This window comes from Saimiri boliviensis, chromosome 7, assembly GCF_048565385.1.
Source record: "Saimiri boliviensis isolate mSaiBol1 chromosome 7, mSaiBol1.pri, whole genome shotgun sequence".
Taxonomy (NCBI): domain Eukaryota; kingdom Metazoa; phylum Chordata; class Mammalia; order Primates; family Cebidae; genus Saimiri; species Saimiri boliviensis.
The window spans coordinates 34,538,736-34,562,455 of NC_133455.1; the positions used below are offsets into that span (position 1 = coordinate 34,538,736).

General features: G+C 43.9%; 1 long non-coding RNA gene across 1 annotated transcript in view; it reads left to right on the plus strand.

The window, feature by feature from the left end:
• LOC141585082 (uncharacterized) overlaps positions 1 to 23,720 on the plus strand; it is a 142,424-nt gene that overhangs the window by 99,656 nt on the left and 19,048 nt on the right. The gene's annotated exons all lie outside the window — the stretch shown is intronic.

Below are 23,720 nucleotides of genomic sequence, written 5' to 3' on the forward strand. Positions count from 1 at the left end.
GAGTCTGACCCCTTCCTCACTTTCCAGCCCCACCTGATACCATCTTCATTCTTCTGTTTCTTCACCTTCCTCCTACCCAGGATCTCTGCATGACCATTCCCTTTCTCATGGAGTTGACTTTCTGACCCCTTTGCATTGCATAGCTGCCATTAATCATTTAGATCTCAGCTATCGTCACTGCTTTATACAGGTCTTTTCTGATTTCCCTGTGCAGTTCAAACCTTCTACCACATGCTCTCAGACCACCATGCACCTCCTTTTGTGGTGTCATTACCATGGCTGTAGTTACATATTTATTTGTGTGATCAGTTAATTCATATCCGTCTCCCCCACTAGACTCTAGTCTTTATGGGCCATGAGACTGTCTCTTTTTGCTCACTATTATGTCTCCTGTGTCAAACACAAATGCATTACTGGTACTTAATAGATATTTCTTGCCTGAATGAGCAAATGAATAACAAAGCCAGTGGATTTCAGAAAAAGTTGGGTAGAAGCGGTGTGGCATAGTGGAAAGATTACTGGCCTGATGTCAAGAGCCCAGAGCACTACACTTACTAAGTCAATAAACCAAGTATTAATTTGACTGCCTATGAGCTATGCACAGTGAATACCCGGGTTGATGAGAAGACTAAGATGTCATCTTTGCCCTTGAGGATTTCATTGTCTGCTTAGGGAAATAGACACAGAAACGGGTCCTTAAAATACATTGTGGTGGGTACCAGGATGAAAATATCAAAGTCATGGTATGTGTGTGTATGTGTGTATGCATAAATAATAGCATTGACTTTGGCTTGGGTAATTAGGTCAGGCATCACAGAAGAGACTCCTTTCACTTGGGTCTTTAAGGACAATAGGAGTTTGCTTTTTGACTCTGGGAAAATCATTCATCCTCACTTATTCCATAAATAATTTTGAGAATCAATCAATAGGGATTATCATTTAATTTTCTGAAGACTCAGGTTTTTCATCTGTAGAAGTGGCAATGATGCAATTTTTTGAAAGAAACAGCATCTTTCTGTTGCTCACGCTGGAGTGCAATGGTGGGTGTCATCATAACTCATTTCAGCCTTGACCGTCCAGGCTCAAGCAGATTCTCCTACCTCAGTCTCCTGAGTCACTGGGACTACAGGCAAAAGCCACCATGCTCAGCAAATTTTTAATTTTTTGTAGAGATAAGGTATTTGCATATTGCCCAGGTTGGTCTTGAACTCCTGGGCTCAAGCAGTCCTCCTGTCTTGGCTTCCCAAAGTGATTGGATTATAGGCATAAGCCACTGTGCCACCAGGCAATAGTGGAGTTTTCCCTGCCTACTTTTTAGGGCTTGTGGTGGTTTGATATTGGAAGTCATCATCATCCTTTCCAGCCTCCATAGGGTGCCTTCCAGAACCACAGAAACTGGAAAGGTAGGCACTTCATTTCCAAGACTCTCTTGCAGCTAGGGTTACAACTACGCTTTAGGTTTCTCCTCGTTCCAATGACTCATCATATGAAAGATGGACGTTAGGTGGAAACCATCTTCGTGTTGCTTTGCTACCCCAAAAGGCTGGTGAGCCTGGTCACAGAGGCATTTCTCCCTGCAGCAATGTTCCAGTGCTTACTACCTAGTTCTGAGGATGCTGAGAGGCATTTGCAGCACCAATGACTTCCCTACCCTTGTTTTGCAAGCTCAGTGGTATGTCCTTGAACTCAATAGTTTCAGGGGTGGCCTCCCCACTGCCCCTTGTAACTGATTCTAACAAAGTGGGATCCAATGTTGTCTAGGTGGTCATTCCTGGAGGCCCAGTCTAGAACCCATCCTCCTATCACTGCAACAATTTTGTAAGAGTTCAAATTTTTCTGGTTAAAATAATTAGAATGCTGTTTTCAGTCTCCTTTTACTGAAGTCTAACTCATAAAAGGCTAGTGTGCTGTACCAGTGAGGCAATAAATTTAAAAGCACTGTTCGTTCATAATTTATTCAACAGATACTTTTTGAGTATCTACTATGACCAGACACTGAGCTCGGTGCTTGGAGATAAAACAGTGACTAAGAGAATACTGTCCTTGACTCATGGAGCTTATACCCTAGGGGAGGAAGCAAACAGGAAATAAGTGAAAACACTTAAGATAATTACAGATGGTGACAAATGTTATGAAGAAGATATAAAAGGGGTTGAGCTAGAGGATACAAGGCAGTGGGAGGAGGAGAATTTAGAGCAGTTGGAAAAGATGTCTCTGAAGAGGTGACAAGTAAAGAAGCAGTGTGTGTGTGTGTGTGTGTGTGTGTGTGTGTGCATGCACGCGCACACACACACATGCATGTGCAAATTCATGTGTATAGCCAGGGTAGCAAGAATACTCCAAGCAGAGAGAACAGCATACGTAAAGGCTCAAGGCTATTGTATAAACAGTTATATTGCTGGCTTGAAGGTGAAAACTTCCTAAACTGGGTGGGTAAGCGCAAGGTGACGTTGCAAAGCCTGTGGTTTACTGTTGATATTTCCTGTTGGCCCTTTTGGCTCATTCCATTACCCAAAAAGCTCCTTCCACAACACTTCTGGAAACTTCTGCTGCCCATTCGATGAACTCATTCATTCAACACATATTTATGGTGCACTTCCCATGTCTCAGAGTGGTGATGTGTGTTGAGAATAGGTATGTACATAACTAAGACATGGTCTCTGCCCTTGAAGAGCTTACAGGCTCCATTTGGCCTACCAATCTCCAGGTTTTAGACACTTTACTTCCTTTCTGTCCTTATTAAAATGACTAATCCTGTGGCCTCACCTTCAGAACTCACCTGAACCTGCTAGCCAGGTTTCTAAAAATACACTAGCAATTTAATTTCACTCCATAGTCCTGTTAGCATATGGCAATTGTCAAATGAATATGGCATGCAGAAGGGAATGCAATTGCAAGCCCAGGAAAAGGCTTGGCAGGGGGACCTGATTTTGATGAATTTACCAGAGTTCAAGATTTTGTCCTCAGCCTTGTAGACTCAGAGACCTGATTGGCCAAGGGTACCTGAGAGTGGATTCATCTTTGTGGGATAGGCATACATGATACCAAGTCCACAGAGAGTCATCAGTGAAGCCAGAAAGACTCTTCTTAATCTCCATCAACAACTATTAACATAAAGAGAACTGGCCACTGGACTCTAATCATGTCCTGACTCCGAACATTCTTTCCCTAAAGGCATGCTACAGGGGAAGGCACAGAAGACATTGCTTGGTAAATTTGGAAGCAGCACCAGGGTGTGAGTACTGTGCTTAATGACATGGTTTCTGCTTTGTGCTCTTCCTCACCGGAAAAATACTTGTTCTAGGGCTCCTTGGGCAGTGCCCAAGTCTGCCTCAGTGGCTCCCCTTTTCCATACTCCTGGGGTCAGTGAATTCCACTTCTGATTCACAGTTTTCTGAATGTATCAACAAAAGGATGCACTTATATGCTATCCTTGCCATCATTCCCCTCTTGTGCACATGGCAGACATTACTAATTGATTGTAGCTCTCTTTCCTGCTAGACTCAGAAGAAGTCCAAAAATCCTTCTCTATGCAGCACTCCAGGGCCATTTGATTGGAATTGGCATGTTGAATGTAAGAGACTTCTCCCCCTGTGTCATAAGTTAAGTTTGGTTAGAGTCTATGCTCATTTATTATGACTTACATACCAATGTTCCATTTTATTCCCAGAGGGTAAGTTCAAATTCTTGGTGGAAGTGTGGCCTCATAACTACCTTCTCGTACCACTTCCATGAGATATTTACTGTTTTACTAGGACCCTCAATGTCTTCATTTATTCATTCTGTTAATATCTATGAGGAGCTAGTCAGTGCTAGGTTCTGGGTCTTACTGATGAACTCTGCCTTCCTGAGGCTCAGGGTTGAGAGGCCAGAACCTTGGAATGGTTAAGACAGAAACTGTAAGCAGATAGAAGAAGAAGATAGAAAGTTGAAGAAGATAGAAAGTTGAAACTTGAAGGACTGCAGAGTCCATGCTGGGTTCCAATGCTCCCCCAGTGGCAGGCACCTGTTGTCCTGCTCGTCCTTTGAAACTCTGGCATCCAAACTCATGACAGATGAGTTCCTTTCAGATTATAAATTTTATTTTCTCCTTTGACTTGTGTCCCCACGGGCACTTCTTATTTACAAAATTATCCAGTCGTGCCTGAACTTGGTTCCTGGAACACAAGGCTTTTAACAAAGTGATGATCACGTGTCCCCTTGCCTTCCAAAGACAACCACAGAAGCAAAGGAGTTTAAATAGTCTCCCAATATCCCAATAAATGTCTGTTATAATGTATTATAATAAGAAGAGGAAACAATAAGCCCACTCCAGAAGTCAAAAAGTAGTAGGGCAAACAAACAAACAAAACCCCTTAGGGGGAAGTGAGTAACCTAGAAGAAGCGGAGCCTGTCGGAAGAGGAGGACCAGCTGAGTGGGCAAGCAAGCGTTGCTGCTGAGCCTCCTTCGCCTGCCTTCTCCCTGCGGATGAAACAATATGTTAAGGCTAGTGGATCAGGGAAAGTTACTGCACAGGCAGCTGTGTCTGCCATCCACTCTGAGTTCCCACTGTGCAGTTCCTGCTTTCTTTGCTGAGCTCTAATTTGGGGAGGGGCCAGCACTTCTCCTGTGTCCTGTGGTGTTCTTCTGTTGACAGGTGACATGGGGCTCAGATACTTGCAGGTGGGGACCTCTCTACCAGTTTCCTCCTCTCACTTCCTTTCAGAAAGGTTTCTCCTTGAAAATGATGGGTATTTAGAAGTGGCCTACTTTCATGCCAAGGAAGAGAGAGAGAGAGAGAGAGAGAGAGAGAGAGAGAGAGAGAGAGAGAGAGAGAGAGAGATAAAGAATGGAAGTAAAGAAAAAGCAGTAGAAAGGGGCATTATAACAGAATGTTAAGGGCTTGGGTCAAGGGGTCCAACCTGGGTTCAAATTCTGACTTTGCTATTTTCCAGCTTTGAGTTGCTGGACATGCTCTTTGACCTCCCCAAGCTTCGGTTTCTTCCTCTATCAAATGGAGATAATTATTGGTCACAAGGAGTTGTAAATGAGATGAGAGTAAAGAGCCTGGGAGAAAGCAAGGACTCAGAAATGGTGTCTGTGACAATCATGATGTCACACTGGTCCTGTTGCTATTGATAATGATGATGCTGGCAACCACCTCTTGGGGCTTTGGTTTTGTTATTATGAGTGTCTTGGACCAGGCAGTCCATGAAATCCCTTCTGGCACTGCCATTCTGACAGTCCACACTTTCAGGTTGAAGAGGAACAAGACACGGTTCGTTTAAAATAAAAGGCAAGCATGATTAACATTTGAATAGTACGTCAGGGTTGCAAGTCACTTTTTATACACTTTCATTGGAACCTCATAGAAATTCAGTGACTAGAGGTAATGACTTGAATTTACAGACAAGGAAACTGAGAGCCAGAAAAGTCAAGTGAGCCACACAAGGTCATGAGGTTACAAAATGGCAGAATCAAGACTCATCTGCCCAACGTGACACCAGAGTGCATTTAAGGTTCCCTGAACTGGCATCCACATCTATACCGCTGTTTCTCCTCATCCCCTTTCCTCTGCCTAGAGCATTCTCCCCATCAAAATGTCCCTTCCCAGATTCTATCAGTGCTTCTTCCAGGCTTTGAGAGCATGAGCTGTGTGCACGCTGCTGTCACTGCATTTCATCCCCCGTGGCTGTCTCCTTCCCTGCATGGGGCAGCCCTGCGAGTCAAATCCCAGTTTTTATTTATCTTTCCATTCCTAGCTCCTGTCACTTCATCTGACATGTAGTAGGTTCTCCACAAATTTTCAACCAGTGAAATGTGTATAAATGATGCACATTGTCCATCAGCCTGCCTGGGCAAAGAGATGTATTTGATGTGGTATAAAAATATTGGAAAATCAATCCATTTTGAAACGGCCTACATGAATCATCATTAAAAAAAATAAGACCTCAGTCTTTGAAACTTGTATAACATTTTTTTTGAAACCCATTAAAAATAATCCCCCTTCTTGGAAATTTTGGTTGGTCATTGTTTTCAAGGTGGGATTCAGAACCAAAATTACATCTGAAGGGATAAATTAGAGGAATATCATTCAATTCCGGGTAGACCACAGACAGAGACCAGCACAAAATGCTGTGTTGTGAGTGATGCGTTCACTGGAGACCTTCCTTCTTTAAGGTTTGTTTTTATTTCTTTCTCATCCTGGGCTTGTGGACCATTTATTTTATCCCCTGAAGGTTCAATCAGATGGTTGTTTTAGAGTACTCTGATAAGATTTTAAATGTCACAGCTTGTGTAGGAGGAGGTGATTCAAGGTTAATGAGAACCCAGACCACACTGAGTGTAAATCCAGCCTTTGGATTGACAGCCATGGGTGACAGAGACTGAAGATGCCTATGCACAAATAATGGATGCAGTTTGACCTTTATCTATGGAAGCAAATGAGCTGACTCATTCTGAGCTAGACAGAACTCTGCTGGGATTAAAGTTTCAGGAAGATCAGCCAGTAATTAAGTTGTGATGGTCAGAGCCAAAGAATCTGAGAGCCAGAAGGGACCTTGAGGGATCTCTTGTGTATATACATATGTGTGTGCGTGTGTGTATTATATGTGCATACACATATGTGTATTTGTGTGTATGTGTGTGTGTGTGTGTATGTGTTGTATGTCCATCTTATCCCCTCTATGCTTAAGACATTTAAGCAAGAAGGATTTGCAGAGATATACTCAAGGGATTTGAATCTCATGAAAGTGTGTGCAAAATATAGTGTGCATATATATAATTTTCACCATCTTCTCAAAATAGATCCCCCTATGGTGGATTGTTTCTTACCTGTTCTTTATTTACTGTTGAGGAGAAGGGTTTTAATTTTACTCCCCAGAAGCACAGAGCATGGGAACATGCCTCCTTCACTCTCCAGCAACCCGCTCGCTCCTCCCGGGAGCCATTTCTCTGGTTGGAAAGGCACTGAGGGTGCGCTTCTAAGTGCCTGCTTGGCTCCTCTCCAGCGGCATGGGCGTGGGATCTGTGTGGCTGCACAGGGCACTGTGTTCACAAGGGCCTCAGGCTTGGTTTAACGCCCTGCTATCGCCCTTTTGAAATTACGAACAACTTTTGAACAAGGGTCCTCATGTATTCATTTGACACTGGTCTTTGGAGATTGTGCAGCCAGTCCTGCCTGAGAGGGCACATTGTCATCTGCCCTCCAATAAGGAGATGGCCCTGCCCTTGCAAAGGGAGGCCTGAAGGTTTGGAGGAGTAAATTTCAATTTACAAGGGATGTTTTAGGAAGCCCATTTGGCGACAGAACCAAGGTTTGCTCTCCCCCAGCTCCATTGGCATGGTGGGCGTTTGAGAGGCAGTGTTGCGTGGCGGTTGTAAGTGTGGGCCACGGCTGGGCACAAACCCCAGTTCTGCCACCTACTACGTATGTGACCTTGGGCAAATGATTCAACCTCATGTGCCTCAGCTTCCTATCCTGTAAAGCTTGGGTAACACTATTAAATGACTCAACATATCTAAGTACTTGTGGTTCCTAGAACATAGTGTTATTAATAATAGCTATTATAATTTTATCACCAGGACTCCTGTACCTTACTCCTCACTTGATTTGGAATTTAGAAGAGCAGAAGAGAGTGACTTATGGGGCTCTCTAAAACCTCAACAGAGCCGATATCTTGAGGAAAGATTAAGAACAGCCATTAGTTGTTGTTGTTGTTGTTGTTTTTGAGAGGAAGTCTCGCCCTGTCATCCAGGCTGGAGTGCAGTGGCATGATGTCTGCTCAGTGCAGCCTCTGCCTCCTGCATTCCAGCGATTCTCCTGCCTCAGCCTCCCAAGCACCACCATGCCCAGCTGCACTGTTAGGTTTTTGAAGAAGAGTCTGTCCCTGCCCTCAGGGAACTTGTACATTCCTAACCTAAAAACTGACGCTCTGGGGTAATGGGGATAAGAACTTTATAAGAGTTAAAAACTAAATCCTCTAGGATCAGCCAGTGACAGATGAACCCCTCTCATTAAAAAGGACTCTGTCCTGTCTTTGTAACATCCTCCAAGGGTACATGGATGGTATTCTCCTTCCCTAGACAATAGCTGCAAGCGTGTGTCTGAGAGGATGATATATTTATAAGAGATTTGGTTTTCAACCCAATAAATCAGGCCCAGTGCAGTGTCCAGGCAGAGCTGTGAGCCTGTGACTGGCTTAATAATTGTCTAGAATCATCTTGATTGTTCTCTGAACTCCCAAGGGGGATGATTTTTCTTTCACGGCATTTTTGGCCTCAGGATGCGTATGGGCTAGTGAGGCAACCAAAATGTAGGCAGGGATTAAGCAGGGTGTGCAAGGGAGTAGGGGATGCGCACAGGAGAGGGGTACTTTGGCCAACAGGGAGAGCTTCACAGGGGAGTTGAACTCTCTTAAAGAAAGAGTAGAGTTTCCATGGTAGATGTGAGCATGCTGTGTGTGTGTGTGTGTGTGTGTGTGTGTGTGTGTGTGTGTGTGTGTGTGTAATGAATCTTTTAAGAAAAGAGGAGTTTAAAAATATTAATACGCAGCTATAGTTCTCACGGTGGTGATTGCTTTCACTTCGGACTCATCGGTGCTGTAAATGAAAATCTTAATTCAAATACTCTTCCCAACAAAGACTCCCCTGCCCTTGTTTTCTCCCAAGAATGCCTTTATTTTCTTTAAAACCATCCTCACTTGTGATCCATATCCGATTTAACAAAATTTCTCCCCGGGAGTTTATCTCTGGTGAATAGTTTTCTAGAGGACCATGAAGGGATAGGGATCTGAGAGGCCTCAAACGGCTTTGAAGTGCTCTGAGTGGGGTGCGGGGGAGTGGGAAGGAAGGAAGGATGACTCAGCAGAGAGGCGTGTGTGTGTGTGTGTGTGTGTGTGTGTGTGTGTGTGTGTGTACACGCAGGAGCAACACCAACAGCTGAGCCCTCAGCAGGCGGCCACTCAGCTCTGCGGGGTGGACTTTGTGAAAAGGCAAAGAAGAAATGCCTCAGAATAAGTCCCAGATTAGGACTCACAACAACATCTCTACTGACACCCCGTGTCTATGAGTAAAACTAGTGAGGGGGCCCTACTGTTCTGAACCTGTCTGAAGTTTGCTCACCCTGCTTAATCCCTGCCTACATTACGCATCCTGAGGCCAAAAATGCCGTGAAAGAATAATCATCCCCCTTGGGAGTTCAGAGAACAATCAAGATGATTCTAGACAATTATTAAGCCAGTCACAGGCTCACAGCTCTGCCTGGACACTGCACTGGGCCTGATTTATTGGGTTGAAAACCAAATCTCTTATAAATATATCATCCTCTCAGACACATGCTTGCAGCTATTGTCCAGGGAAGGAGAATACCATCCACGTACCCTTGGAGGATGTTACAAAGACAGGACAGAGTCCTTTTAATGAGAGGGGTTCATCTGTCACTGGCTGATCCTAGAGGATTTAGTTTTTAACTCTTATAAAGTTCTTATCCCCAGTACCCCAGAGCGTCAGTTTTTAGGTTAGGAATGTACAAGTTCCCTGAGGGCAGGGACAGACTCTTCTTCAAAAACCTAACAGTGTAGCAGGGCGTGGGAGGCTGAGGCAAGAGAATCACCTAAACCCAGGAGGCGGAGGCTGCAGTGATCCAAGATCACTCCACTGCACTCCAGCCTGGGTGACAGAGGGAGACTCCGTCTCAAAACAAACAAACAAACGAAACACAAAACAAACTAGCAGCAGTTCTTAATCCTTTTCAAGACATAAGTTCTACTGAGGTTTTAGAGAGCCCCATAAGTCACTTCCCGTCTTCACCTGAATTCCAAATCAAGTGAGGTATGAAGGTGGCCTCAGCTGGTGAGGAGGCTTCAGTTTTTTCTGTGTGCTGCTGTGGACTTTGCCTATGACTTAGGGCAAGTGCTCTCGTTCCTTGAGTCTCAGTTTCCACATCTGCGAAGTGGTGCCCCTGTCTCACAGCAATCCCAAACTAGATGTTTGTAAATTGTCAAGATCTTTGGGTGTTATTTTCCCACCTCATTATAGATTTATTCCACACCATGTAGCATGTTTGGAAGCTACCTGAAAACAGGAAAAAACTAGACCAAATTAAACAAAAAGCAAAAGAAAAACTGGGGGAGCTCTTTGAAGCCAAATAAAAACCTAGGAGAGCTTGCTGGGCACAGTGGCTTATGCCTATAATTCCAGCACTTTGGGAGGCCGAGGCAGGCAGATCACCTGAGGTCAGGAGTTCGCGACCAGCCTGGCCAACATGGTGAAACCCCATCTCTACTAAAAATATAAAATTAGCTGGGCATAGTGGTACACCCCTTTAGTCCCAAGTGCCTGGGAGTCTAAGGCAGGAGAATCCCTGGAACCCAGGAGGTGGAAGTTGCAGTGAGCTGAGATTGTGCCACTGCACTCCAGCCTGGGTGATGGAGTGAGACTCTATCTCAAAAACAAACAACAAAAAAACTCCCCCCAAAATTTGGAGAGCTTGTAACTGTGATCACCCCTACAGCCATAAAGCCTCAGGAAAATGGCAGAAGCTCTGTTTAGGAGACCCCAGGTCTATGTCAAAACAAAGAAGAAATGGTTTCTGTTGAAATTATTTATCAGCGCTATAGTAAGGATGCCTGCCTCTCTTCCTTCCTCCCTCCCTCCCATATCTTATCTGTTATATGATGGGTATGGTGCTGAGCAAACGTGGGAGTTCACAACCCAAAGTGGGGAGAGGTCTTTAAACCTGCCACCACGACACAAGGTGGAAGTAGCTGGAATGGGAGTTGAGCGTTCTAGGTGCAGCTGGACACCAAGGAAGGGGCTCCCAAGACTGATGGTGGCAGCTGAGAAATTGTTCCCTTCATCTCAGCCAGTTAATTAAGATTTCAGTTCATATTTTGTTTGCATGTGTTTATTTCTGTATTTATTTTTGAGACAGGGTCTTGCTGTGTTGTTCAGGCTGGAGTGCAGTGGCACAATCCCAGCTCACTGCAACCTCCGCCTCCCGGGTTCAAGCCATTCTCCTGCCTCAGCCTCTTGAGCAGCTGGGATTACAGGCATGTACCACCCTGCCCGGCTAATTTTTGTATTTTTAGTAGAGACAGGGTTTCACCATGTTGGCCAGGCTGGTATCAAACTTCTGATCTCAGGTGATCTTCCCGCCTTGGCCTCCCAAAGTGCCGGGATTATAGGCACAAGCCACCGTGCCCAGCCTGTATTTGTTTAGTCAGTGTTTATTTGTAAAGTGTTAGAAATGGCTTTATACTGCAGACCTGGTGGACCACATCGGACCATCGTTTAGCTAGAGGATGCACAGACACCTGCCTTTTTGAGATCTTTTCTGACAAAACTCTCCTTGGTGCAAGGTGCGGGGAGGATGCTTCCCTTTGGCCTAAAGGATACAGTGCTTCCATGGGTTTAGGCATAGCTCATCAAACCTTGGTTTTGTTCCAACATACCCTTGTCCATTTTATGCTAATTCAATTCACTTCACTTTATTCCAACTCAATTACATTTTTTTTTTTTTTTTTTTTTTTTTTTAGATGGAGTCTGGCTCTGTTGCCCAGGCTGGAGTGCAGTGGTGCAATCTCGGCTCAGTGCAACGTCTGCCTCCCTGGTTCCAGAGATTTTCCTGCCTCAGCCTCCCGAGTAGCTGGGATTACAGGCGGCTGCCACTACCCTCAGCTAATTTTTTGTATTTTTAGTAGAGACCAGGTTTCACCATGTTGGCCAGGCTGGTCTTGAACTCCTGACCTCAGATGATCTTCCTGCCTCGCCTTCCCAAAGTGTTGGTGTTACAGGCGTGAGCCACCGCACCTGGTCCAGTTATATTCAACTCAATTTGGATCAGAGTATTTCCAAGCATTTGCAAGGCGCTTCTGGTCCAAAGACAGCCAAAGCGGTTTCTTGGTCTTGGCATTCTGCATTCTGGCCACTTGGTGGCAGTGTGTCACACGGAATGTTCATTCCGCGGGGCTTCTGAGTGGCTCCTCCCCCAGGCCTAAGGCTCAGAGATTGTTGCCTCTTACTTGGATTTGTTTAATGTACACTTCCAAATTGAATCGACAGCTGGTATTATAGCCTTGCGTGTGCAGTATATGTGCTTAATTATACTGCGGAATTAAATTCAAAAGGGTGAGAATGTGGTTACATGCGCATGTTTCTGAAGCTGGTTTGAGTTCGCAGCTTCTGCCTGGGGCTCAGTCAGGGATGAGGCAAGCGGGGAGGAAGCCGAGGGAAGCCTCAGAGCCAGCGGCAGGTGGCATCAGAAGGAAACGGTGCAAATGGGGCTTCCTGGGCCACTGACGGCCGCAGCCCTGAGGTTCCCTTCCCTGCCTGCCTGCTGCCTGAGGCCTCTTCTGGAATGAACCGATTTTTAATATTTGTTTTTTCCAGTATCATGGGCATAAAGTGGTATCTAAATGTGATTTCGATTTTGTGTTTCCATTTCATCTGTGAGGCTGAACATCTTTCACAAGTTCATTGGCCATTCCTTGTTGGAGTGCATGAGGATCTCGTTTATCTTCTCAGATTTCAGTGTACCCATTGTTAGTTTTTTTTTTTTTTTTTTTTTTTTTTAAACAAATGTCACCTAACAAAGCCTATCCATATTTTTCATACTAGCTAAGATGCTTTTGGCCTCAAGTTACAAAATACCCAACTAACAATAGCTTAAATAACAAAGATGACCAGCCTTGGTGGCTCATGCCTTTAATCCCAGAACTTTGAGAGTCCAAGGCAGGAGGATCACCTGAGGTCATGAGTTTGAGACCAGCCTGGCCAACATGGTGGAACCCTGTTTCTACTAAAAATACAAAAAAATTAGCCAGGTATGGTGGTGGGCGCCTGTGATCCCAGCTACTCAGGAGGCTGAGGTAGGAGAATTGCTTAAACCTGGGAAGTGGGGGTTTTGGTGAGCCGAGATCCTGCCACTGCACTCCAGGCTAAGCCACAAAGCAAGACTCCATCTCAAAAACAAAAACAAAACAAATAAACCCCCCAAGACTCCTAAAAAACAACAACAAAAAAGCAAAGAATCATCTCACACAGTAAGAATTATGGCTGTAGGTGGTTCCCGGGGTGGGTTTAGAGGTGGATGTAGACCTGGTGTCCCTGTCTTTTTTTTCCCCCCATCCTCAGTATATTGGCCTTATCTCTTCTGGTGATCCCAAGACCCCTCCTGCACTTCCTAGGAGCATGTTCTTGTTCTACATAAGCAGGAAGCAGGAAGGAGGATGGCAGGAGCCAAAACTCAGACTTTGAACCTTCTGTTGTTCTTTGACCAGGGATCAAATTCTTTCTTAGAATCCTCCTGAAGCCTTGCCGTATATCTCATAAGCCAGAATTGGTCACATGCCTTTATTAGATGAATTGTTGGCAACCATAACAATCTACCTCATGGGCTGTATTGCACACCTAAGCTGGATGTTGCTGATGGAATGAGGCATTATAGATCCAGAGAGAAGGAAGGTGTATTAGATTTTAATTTATAATAACCCGTCCAAGACCCAGGCTCTTAGACTGACAGATCCCAATACAAAGGTCAACATCTTGGAGGATTTTTAAAATTAGATTCTTGTTTACTTGTAAAGTGAAGCTGTGTTCCCCTCTCTGGGACTGCATGAGGTTAAGGGGCCTCTCAAAAGGTGGCAGAAAAAGCATTACTTGGAGATTTCACATTTCTGCATAGGAATTTACTAGGCTCTGATGTGTGTGTTTTAAAATTAAAACCGAGTCTTAGTTTAAGGTTTAGAACAATCTCAGTTCATCTGTGGGAGCTGAGCAGATTGCAGCCCAAACAAAATCCAGTGGCATGGACAAAGCGGGAAATGGCTGTGGGCAGGCAGCCATTCGAGCCTCCCTCTCCCCAAATCAAAGATAACTGGATGATTAGTTTTCTGTCCAGCTCTCTCCCTGATGGCTTGCTTCACAGCTCTCTCCCTGGGACTTCCCTCCACCATTTTTCTTTGGTGGGTCACTTTTCTGAAAACCGTGTCTTCCTCTTTTTGTTTTCTCTCTCTCCTTTTGCAAAAAGCCCAATCCTTCAGTAACTTCCTAAGAGTAATGCATAGGAGATACAAGCTGAACCTTGCCTGTGTAAGAATGTCAATATGTCAATATTCCATCCTCATGTTAGACTCATCATTTAGTTGGAATAGAATGCTAGGCTTCAAATAATCTTTTTTTTTTTTTTTTTTTTTTTTTTTGAGATAGAGTCTTACTCTGTCACCCAGGCTAGAGTGCAGTGGCATGATCTTGGCTCACTGCAACCTCTGCTTCCTGAGTTCCAGTGATTCTCCTGCCTCAGCCTTCCAAGTAGCTGGGACTACAGGCATGCACCAACATGCCTGGATAATTTTTGTATTTTATTTTATTTTTTGAGATGGAGTCTTGCTGTGACCCCCAGGGTAGAGAACAGTGACGTGATCCTGGCTCACTGCAACCTCCACCTCCCCGTTCAAGCCATTCTCTCGCCTCAGCCTCCCGAGTAGCTGGCATTACAGGCAACACCACCATGCCTGGCCTAATTTTTGTATTTTCAGTTGAGAGGATTTTGCCATGTTGGCCACACTGGTCTTGAACTCCTGAACTCAAGTGATCCACCTGCCTTGGCCTCCCAAAGTGCTGGGATTACAGGTGTGAGCCACTGCGCCCAGCCCAAGTAATTGCTCTGAATTTTGGAGGCATTGCTCCATTATTTTCTTATTTCCAAAGCCTAGAAGTCCACAGTCATCCAGATTCCAGATCCTTTGATGAAAACTCTACTTCCATTCTCAAAAGCTCTTCAGTTCTCTTTATCTCTGGCCTTCCGGAATCCACAGGGCTGTACTGTGGTGTTGAGCCCTCATGGAGCTCTCTCAGGCAGAGAAGTCTACCTACAGCCCTGGGTAATGGGCTTGTTTCATGCCTTGAAATAGTTTCCTTTCCTCCGTGTTTCTCTGTGCCAAATTCTGGAACTTTTGTTGGTTGCATGGTGGACTTCCCGGATTAACCCCTTAGCGCTCCTCACTTTTTGGCCAGGTTTTCCTCTCTTTATCTCTTTTACTGTTTGTGAGATTTTTGGCTTGACTGTCTAAACTCAAGTTGTTTATTTGCCTTTATGGTCTTACTAAGAACTAATTTGTGTTCTTTAATAGATTCCCTTTTGCAGCATTATATTTTATGTATGAAATATGGCCTTGAGGATTTATTTTTTTTGAGATTTTCTTCTGTTTCTTGAATTTTCTGTTGTCTCTAGCTCCCTTTTGTTTTGCTTCGTTTTTAGTATGTTTTCCTGTCCTAAGGAAAGGAAAAAAACATACTAAAAACAAAGCAAAATGAAAGGAACCTAGAGACATCGGCCTGTCCACATTCATGAAGCAGGAACCCAAAGGTGGGTTAGAGGCTCTGAATGTTCGGACTACGGGGGCTGACATGAGGGCCTTATGTAGGGTGATTGGGCTTAGGCTGACCTTCTGATGAAATACTCCATCCAACATGTCAAAGCATGTTGGCCTTTACTCTAGACCATTTCCAATCTGATCTTGAAACTACCTCACAGTGGATCTCTGTAGCATCAAGTTTTTGCCTTGTTAATTTATTCATATTCTTTAAGACACCAAACTTCCTTAGGCCTCAGTTTCCTTGTCTATAATCAGATGGAATTGGGCTAGGTGACCTCAAATGACTCTTTCTACTCTATGGTTTTATAATATGATTCAAGGTAGAGATTAGTTAAGAGATGGAAGCATATTAGAGGGAATCAACTATGCTAAAATATAAAAATCCTTTGAAGCTGTCAGGAGATAGGCTTCTAGAATCTAATAAAAATTTTGACTCATTGGAGACCTGACTCAGTGGGAGATAATTAGAAATAAACTTGGGAGGGAGGATTCAAGGAGGGCTAATATTTGTGGCAGTGTCTTAATTAATTTTGCCTATGCCCTCGGGATGCTGAAGTCACCAGGTTTTGCAGTCCACCTCGTGGGCTGTATTGCACACCTAAGCTGGACGTTGCTGAAGGAACGAGGCATTATAGATCCAGAGAGAAGGAAGGTGTATTAGATTTTAATTTATAATAACCCATCCAAGACCCAGGGTCTTAGACTGACAGATCCCAATACAAAGGTCAACATCTTGGAGGATTTCTAAAATTAGATTCTTGTTTACTCGTAAAATGAAGCTGTGTTTCCCTCTCTGGGGCTGCGTGAGGTTAAGGGGCCTCTCAAAAGGTGGCAGAAAAAACATTACTTGGAGATTTCACATTTCTGCATAGGAATTTACTAGGCTCTGATGTGTGTGTTTTAAAATTAAAACTAAGTGTTAGTTTAAACTCTATTTGCTTACTTAGACTGTCAGTTCCTGTAAAATTGGTGCCTGCGTCCCTGCCTTTAATGTATCATTCACACAGTACATGCAGTTTGTGTTTATTACATATTCCAGTCAATGAATATGTTGAAATCCAAACATGCCCTAGAAAACTGCTTCCTTTTTATCTACCTCTAACTCATGATGAAAATCTATAGGTCACCCTTCAAGTTCAGCGTGTTCTAAGCAGGCTGTGAATCAGAACTGGGGTTAGTTTAAAAGATGAAGGTACATTCAGCTCCACTTGACAGAATTCCAATGTCACAAAATTCCTTGAGGAGTAACATCTTGGCCAATATTCCTCACTTCAGCAGCATGACTTGTCTTGCAGTCACCTCAATATCATATTGCCTGAGTAGAAATATAGCTAACCTGTCATATGGTATTTACACAGAGTGCAGGAGAGAGTGATGATGGGGAAGACATTTAGGGGAGATTTCCTGGATTTATGATATTGATTTTTGTTCTTTGTATGTGGAAGAAATTAACATCCTTCCTCCTGGAAATATGTTCTCTGTAATGAGCCTAGTTAACTTCATGAAATACAGCTTACCAGGTTAGTGTTTGCCAAGGAGGAGGACTGTGTTGAATTCAGAGAGGGGCTGGTTTCACTCCAGGAAGGAGCTCTAATACATTGCAGTCAAGGGAGGGGAAAGCTTAGGCTGTCTTTGGTCCTGGCAACGTTGATAAAAGCCAAGTCTTCGTTGAGGAAACTTGTTTAATAAATCATTAGGGAGAGCCAGGCATGGTGGCTCATGCCTGTAATCCCAGCACTTTGTGAGGACAAGGGGGATGGATCACCTGAGGTTAGGAGTTCATGACCAGCCTGGCCAACATGGTGAAACCCTGTCTCTACTACAAATACAGAAATTAGCTGGGCATGGTGATGCGTGCCTGTAGTCCCAGCTACTTGGGAGGTTGAGGCAGGAGAACTGCTTGAACCTGAGAGCTGGCAGTTGCAGTGAGCTGAGATTGTGCCACTGCACTCCAGCCTTGGTGATAGAGTGAGACTCTGTTTTTTTTAAAAAAAAAAAAAGAATGGAAAAGAAATAATTGGAGAGGAGGAAGGAATTGCATTACAGCACAGACTGAGGGGCTGCTTTTTATGTTTGTGTTCTAATAGAACAATTCGTCATTTATCTATTTAACAGACCTTTACCAAGGGCTAGACACTGTCTTCATCATTCAGGTGTGAGGAGTTGCTTTTAGGGAGCTTAGAAACCAGAAGAGAAAACCAACCAAACCATTCTCTTAGCAGCTGACTGTGGAGACTTGAACTCGGGACAATCAGAATCTCCCAGAAGCTTTATAAAATGGGAAACTGAGTTTTGGAAAAGCCTAAATCTCTATAGCACCTTTAGTTCTCCAGTGCCCAGCACAGTATTTGGCTTCCACTTTGAAATCAGTCCTTCTAAAAATATGCCTTTCATCATTTTCCCCATTCTTAGGGATTTACAGTAACTTCCTATGTTGCCTGCTGCACTCAAGATCAAAAGCCTATGCCTGAATTTTAAGTCTGCTCATAATTTAGCGTATTTTCCTTTCTGGCCACATGGGTATAGCCCCCTGGGGTGCAGATTTTGCCTCTGAGATTGCTCTCATCAGCTGGTACCCCCTCATAGAGTCTTGAGATTGCTAAACCGTTGGTAGATAGCTGCTGTCCCAGGAACACTGCTACCCCCCAGACCCAGGTGTGCTTTTGCCTGGGACTCATCCATCTGTCCACAACCCAGGAACCAAACAAGGGTTAACGGTTGGGAACCAGGAAGCGCCAGCCTCACCACTGTCTGCTCTGCTCCATCCAAGCCCCAGCCAGGCAGCTGGTGAAACACTTTGCGCACCGTGCATAGACCCAGGGAACGCACTCTGCACTCTTTCTACCTTCCCTGCTTGCTCTTGTTCTTCATTGCTTGTTTAGGTGCTTTCTGTTTTTCAAGATTGAATGTAGCAAACGTTATCTATGCACTTAATGATGATTTATTGAGGGCCTACAAAACGGGCACAGTGGTACAAAACAGACATCGCCAGACCTGCATGAAGCCTAGAGTTCAGTTAGAGGAAAGAAGTTACATTAAACAATCATGTAAATCAGCAAATGCCCTGGGGAAGTGGAAGCAGGGTGTTAGGGCAGTGGGGTCTGTGGGAACTCGAACCTTTGTGTCTGGCTGGGTCTTTGCACCCAGGCCCTGGACCTGCTCTGGGCGGCGGTGGGGACGGGGAGGTCAGAGCAGCTTTCCATGCAGTCCTGGCCTTTGGGCTGAGGTCTCAGTAGATGTTAATGAGGCGTATAAGAGACAAGGGAGTGTCATTCAGCAGGAGTGGCATGTATAAAGTCTCTTGGGTAAGAGAAGTATTGTGCATTTCAGAAATTGACAGTAGCCAGTGTGGTGGCCTAAAAGTCCCATTTCTCCCGTGGACTTTTCTAGAACTCCTCAGAATTATATCTTTATAGCCTCTTATTGATTCATTCCTAAAGAGACTGATGGCTTCAACAAGCAATAATTTGGGACCTATTATGCACTGTGCCAGGCACGGAGAATACAAAGCCTGCTACAAGTGCCCATGGTACTTTTTCCTTTTTTCTTTATGCTCAGTCCACTTTTTTTCTTTTTTTGAGACGGAGTCCACTCTTCTGCCCAGGCTGGAGTGGAGTGACGTCAGTCCACTTTTATTTTACTATTGTTTTAGAAACGGGGCCTCACTCTGTCACCCAGGCTGGAGTGCAGTGTCACAGTTAGCTCATTGCAGCCTCGGCCTCCCAGGCTCAAGTGATCATCCTGCCTCAGCTCCTGAGTAGCTAGGACTGCAGGTGCACACCCCCATACCCAGCTAAATTTTGTATTTTTTGTAGAGATGGGGTTTCACCATGTTGCCCAGGCTAGTCTCAAACTCCTGGGCTCAAGTAATCCTCCTGCCTTGGCCTCCCAAAGTGCTGGGATTACAGGCATGAGCCATTGCACTTGGCATCAGCCCACTTTTAAATATTGTCTATTGCTTATTACCCCTTCCTTGTACCCATCAGAGGCCATAAGTTACATTCTGAAGGGACGGTGTTCTAGAGTATCCTAGAGTCTAGGACAGAGCCTGGCACAGAGAAGGTGTTCAACATATGTTTGTTGAATGAATACTTCTTTGAATTAAAGCCTGATGAGACATGGTTGTGACCTCAAAGATCTTACATCTAGCCATGGCTTAGCATTCTACTTTGCATTTTTCTTTAATTGCTTCATGTGCAAGTCTCTCCCACCAGACTGTAAGCTCTCAGAGGGCAGGACTCGTCAATTAGGAATTGGCTGTGCAGCATTAGTCTAAGACTACAAGGAGAGGATATGATTTGAGTTAGAATCTTGCTGATGGACAGAAGTTTGCAAAATAGAATCCATCTTGATAAAACGAAGTCTTTTGAAACTTCTAGGAAAAATCATTTTGAGAGTTAATAGTAATAGTAATAATTATAATAAAGTGTAACTCAATTCTCTCAGCACTATGGTGCTACTGTGAATTCCTGGTTTTACAATACAGGGTTCCATGTTTGTTGGGATTGGGGAAGGTATTTAGCCTGCCAAGTAAGCACCATCTGTATTTTATTTTTTTTGACATTTGAGAAGCACTGCACATAGACCCAATCTCCGTCCACTTCCTATCTCAGCTTCCTGGGTCACTGCCTGAACTCTCATATAGAAAGGTGACACAGAAAGCTGGTGGGGGGGAGGTGGCGTTATTATTACCTCTATCCCATGGCTTATTGCCTCTATTAAAGAAAAATGGGTGTGAGATGGGATCCTTCAGCCAGGAATCTGAGGAGGCTAACCTCAGGCCCAGGGGAGGGGCAGGGGTCAGTTTTTACCACAGTGAGCCTGACGCAGGGAGTTCTTAGAGGGAAAACTCGTTAGCCACAGAATGAAATTCTATCTGGGGCTTTGCAGCTCTGTAATAAGCCCTCCAGTGACCTCACCCAGATGCAGAAGTCCACTGATGCAGCTGGCCAGTTTGGACTTCTCTTCTCTGTGGTAGGCTATGGCTTTGGGGAAGAGGAGAGGACGAGGTGCATGGGAAGAAATGAGCCCAAAGGAGACGGTGCCAATTACTGCACCTGTCAGTGTTCAACAACAGATAAAATTAATTCGGAAACCCAAACAGTCTGCAGAAAACCGAACACAATTATCTAAGAAATTAAGTTATACCGTTGCCATGACCTTTAATCAATCATCCAACCGTTAATGTTAATTTTGTGATCTAAAAATCATAGTTCTATTTGCATTTTAATGGCTGCTAAATGAGTGTCATCAGGAAGAAATAATGGCAGGGTGGCCTTTTGCTACAAATTCTTCCTTCCTAATGGGGATGCACAAAGCGAGGAAACGGGTGTTTGGAAAAGGTTTTGTTTCACCTCCCAGCAGATGTATGGAGCTGCCCTTCTCAAATGAAAAAACAAGCAATTCCCCACAAATACCACCACCTGTTGTTATAAATAAATCCAAGCTGTAAAATGGAACCAAGGCTTAATGGCAAAATCATTATGAGCCTCCAACCCCCTCCCGTCAATCCTTCATAATAGCCTCTTAACAACTTGTTCCTCAGTTGTGTACCTTTTTAAGCTTTCGACGGGCCATCAGGTCCCAGCCCTCACCAAGAGAAATGGCCTGTGGATTTGTGGCTAAAAATAAAAAGTTACCAACCTCGGGGAGAATGATCACACGTCCATTTGCACGGTTGAAGCGGCTAGAAACTGGCGATGTGCCACTCTACACTTAGGGTTTCCTTTAATTCTTAATCCAGACATCCAGTGGCTTATTTTACAGCTAATGAACCTAACCTTCAGGTGGGAGCATCAAATCCTAATTAAATAAGGGCATCATGAGGTTATTGGCAGGCTGTTTATAATTCGGCAGAATCTTGCTTCTGTGAGTAGCGATAGGAAAATTATAAAACATTCGAGTTGGAATGTTGTATCCTTTAATTATCCTTTTACTCATCTCCAAACCCTATTTCCCTATGGACTTTATCACTCCATCTATAAATATTGATTGTTTAGCAGGCCTGGGATATTAATACTTATTAAAAATATTGCATTCCTCACCTGAAACTCAGCTTCTTTCCTTCAGTCTCCTGGGAGAAGACCTATGTGAATTATTTCTTCTGAAGAAAGGGGTCTTAACATTATAAATTGGTGGGGGTAGGGGGAAAGCTTTAAAAATAAAGAGCTTCAGAGATTTTTCTGAGTACAGGACACTGAAATAAGGAAGGGAGGAGAAAATACTAGAGATGGATGCTAACTTATTTTTTCCTGCATAGGAAAATTGGGGGGAACAAAAGTAATGTTCCTGCAAAGATTGCAAAACTCCGTTTCATAAAAGATTTATTAGCAATGACAGAGGGAGATTGCTGAGTGGGATCCTGATAAATGCCTCGGCTTTTTATTCCCCTGCTTTAAAATTATGGGTTCTGTCCATAAAGTACTGATTAATTCATATTCACTCAATGACATACCCTTTTTTTCCTCCCCCAAGCAAAGATTGTAAGCATTTTACTTCAACAAATACAGTACTCTGGGTGGGATGCATGCTAATTCATTTAGCACTGGAACTCGCACCACAATTTATGCAGCTAATCACAGCAAAGCAGGAAAGAATCTTTTCTTTTACTGTGACAAGACCTGCCTACCTTTCAGCATTTTTCCCCCTAAGGTATTATTAATCTCGAAACTCTACGAAATTGAAGACTTACCTAAGACCCTTTAAAACAGAGTAGCGTCATGTAGCAACTCCCCAAGAGAGAAATTTCTCTGCTTTTCTAAAAGACTGACTGCAGCAATTGGGAGTCCTTTCTTGTTTAAAAAAATTCAGGTAAGTAACTGGTATGTGTTCTAAATTTTCAGATTTTAAAAATACAATATTCATTTTGAAATACTGGAAGGTTCCGGAAGAGAAAAAAGGGCAAAGGACCTTGAGGGAGGACAATAGATGTTGGGCCACAGATCGGGACCCAGTGGTGACCATTTGCTCAGGTTTACCAGTAGAAACACACGGGTAGTGCAGTGAAATGGCCACATCTCCCTTCTTCAGAAGGTTACCTTCATGCAGTCAGTCAGCAAGCGTTTTTCAAAAAAATTTTTTTTTTCTTGAGACAGAGTCTCGCTCTGTCGCCCAGGCTAGAGTGCAGTGTTGGTATCTCTGCTCGCTGCAACCTCCACCTCCTGGGTTCAAGCGATTCTCCTGCCTCAGCCTCCTGATTAGCAGGGATTATAGGCATACACCACCACACCTGGCTAATTTTTGTATTTGTAAATTTTTTACAAATACAAAAATTTGTATTTGTAGAGATGGTGTTTCATCATGTTGGCCAGGCTGGTCTTGAACTCCTGACCTGCCCCACTCGGCTCCTAAAGTGCTGGAATTACAGGTGTGAGCCACGGCGCCTGGCCACATTTTTGAATGTTAATAAATTTTTAAAATGAGAACAAAAATACATTTAAAATATTGGAAAGTATAGGGAATTACTAGCAAAAGAACCATTTTACCAGCTATTAGTGTGCTAGACACAAATCTGGATTTGTAAGAAATTTTCCACAAAAAAGGATCTCTTTAATTATGGTTGGGAAAATAGGGGAGTGTAACGTCCATGAGGGCAGGTACCATGTCTGTCTGATACTGACATGGCCCTGTCCTTGGAATATGGTAGTAGATGCTCATTATATATTTGCTGAAGGAATGAAGTTCTAAATAAATATTAAACAACAGTGTATGTCAAAATTTGATTTTGGATAACTTTGATTTGAAAGACCTAAAAATATTGAAACAACTTCATTTGTCTGGGTTAATACCTGAGGCTTGTTGCCTCATGCCAAAGAAATCAAAGACACGGGCACACATTGAGTGAGGTTAGGAGCAGGGGTTTAACAGGTGAAAGAAAGAGAAAAGAGAATAACAGCTCTCTCTCTGCAGAGACAGGGGCACCTGAGTGGGTCTTCTGGTTTTGTGAAATGCACAGAGTTTTATAGACGAGCTTGAGGAGGCGGTGTCTGATTAACATAGGGCCCAAAGATGGTTGGACCAGGTGTGCCATTTACATAGCCTGTGAAGAAGCTGGCTATCCTACCCTAGTCTTTTATTACGGAGGTGGGTTCTCTACCTGGCCGGTGCCATGTTGTTTGTTCCTTACTGTACATGTGGTTGTCAAAGAAAAGGGAAGATAGAGCTGCCATGCTGAACATACCTGGCCCCCAGGTAGCCTTTTCCTATTGGCACGGCTGCCAGTATTTACCTATTCACGCTTTTAGCTTGCTTTCTATGCTTGCAGCTTGATTTTTCAGGCTGCTTTTTGTTAGAAAAGAAATGATTTTAGGACTGCTTTTTATTAAAAGGAAACCTTACTGAGAACTCTCTTACCCTCCCTATCT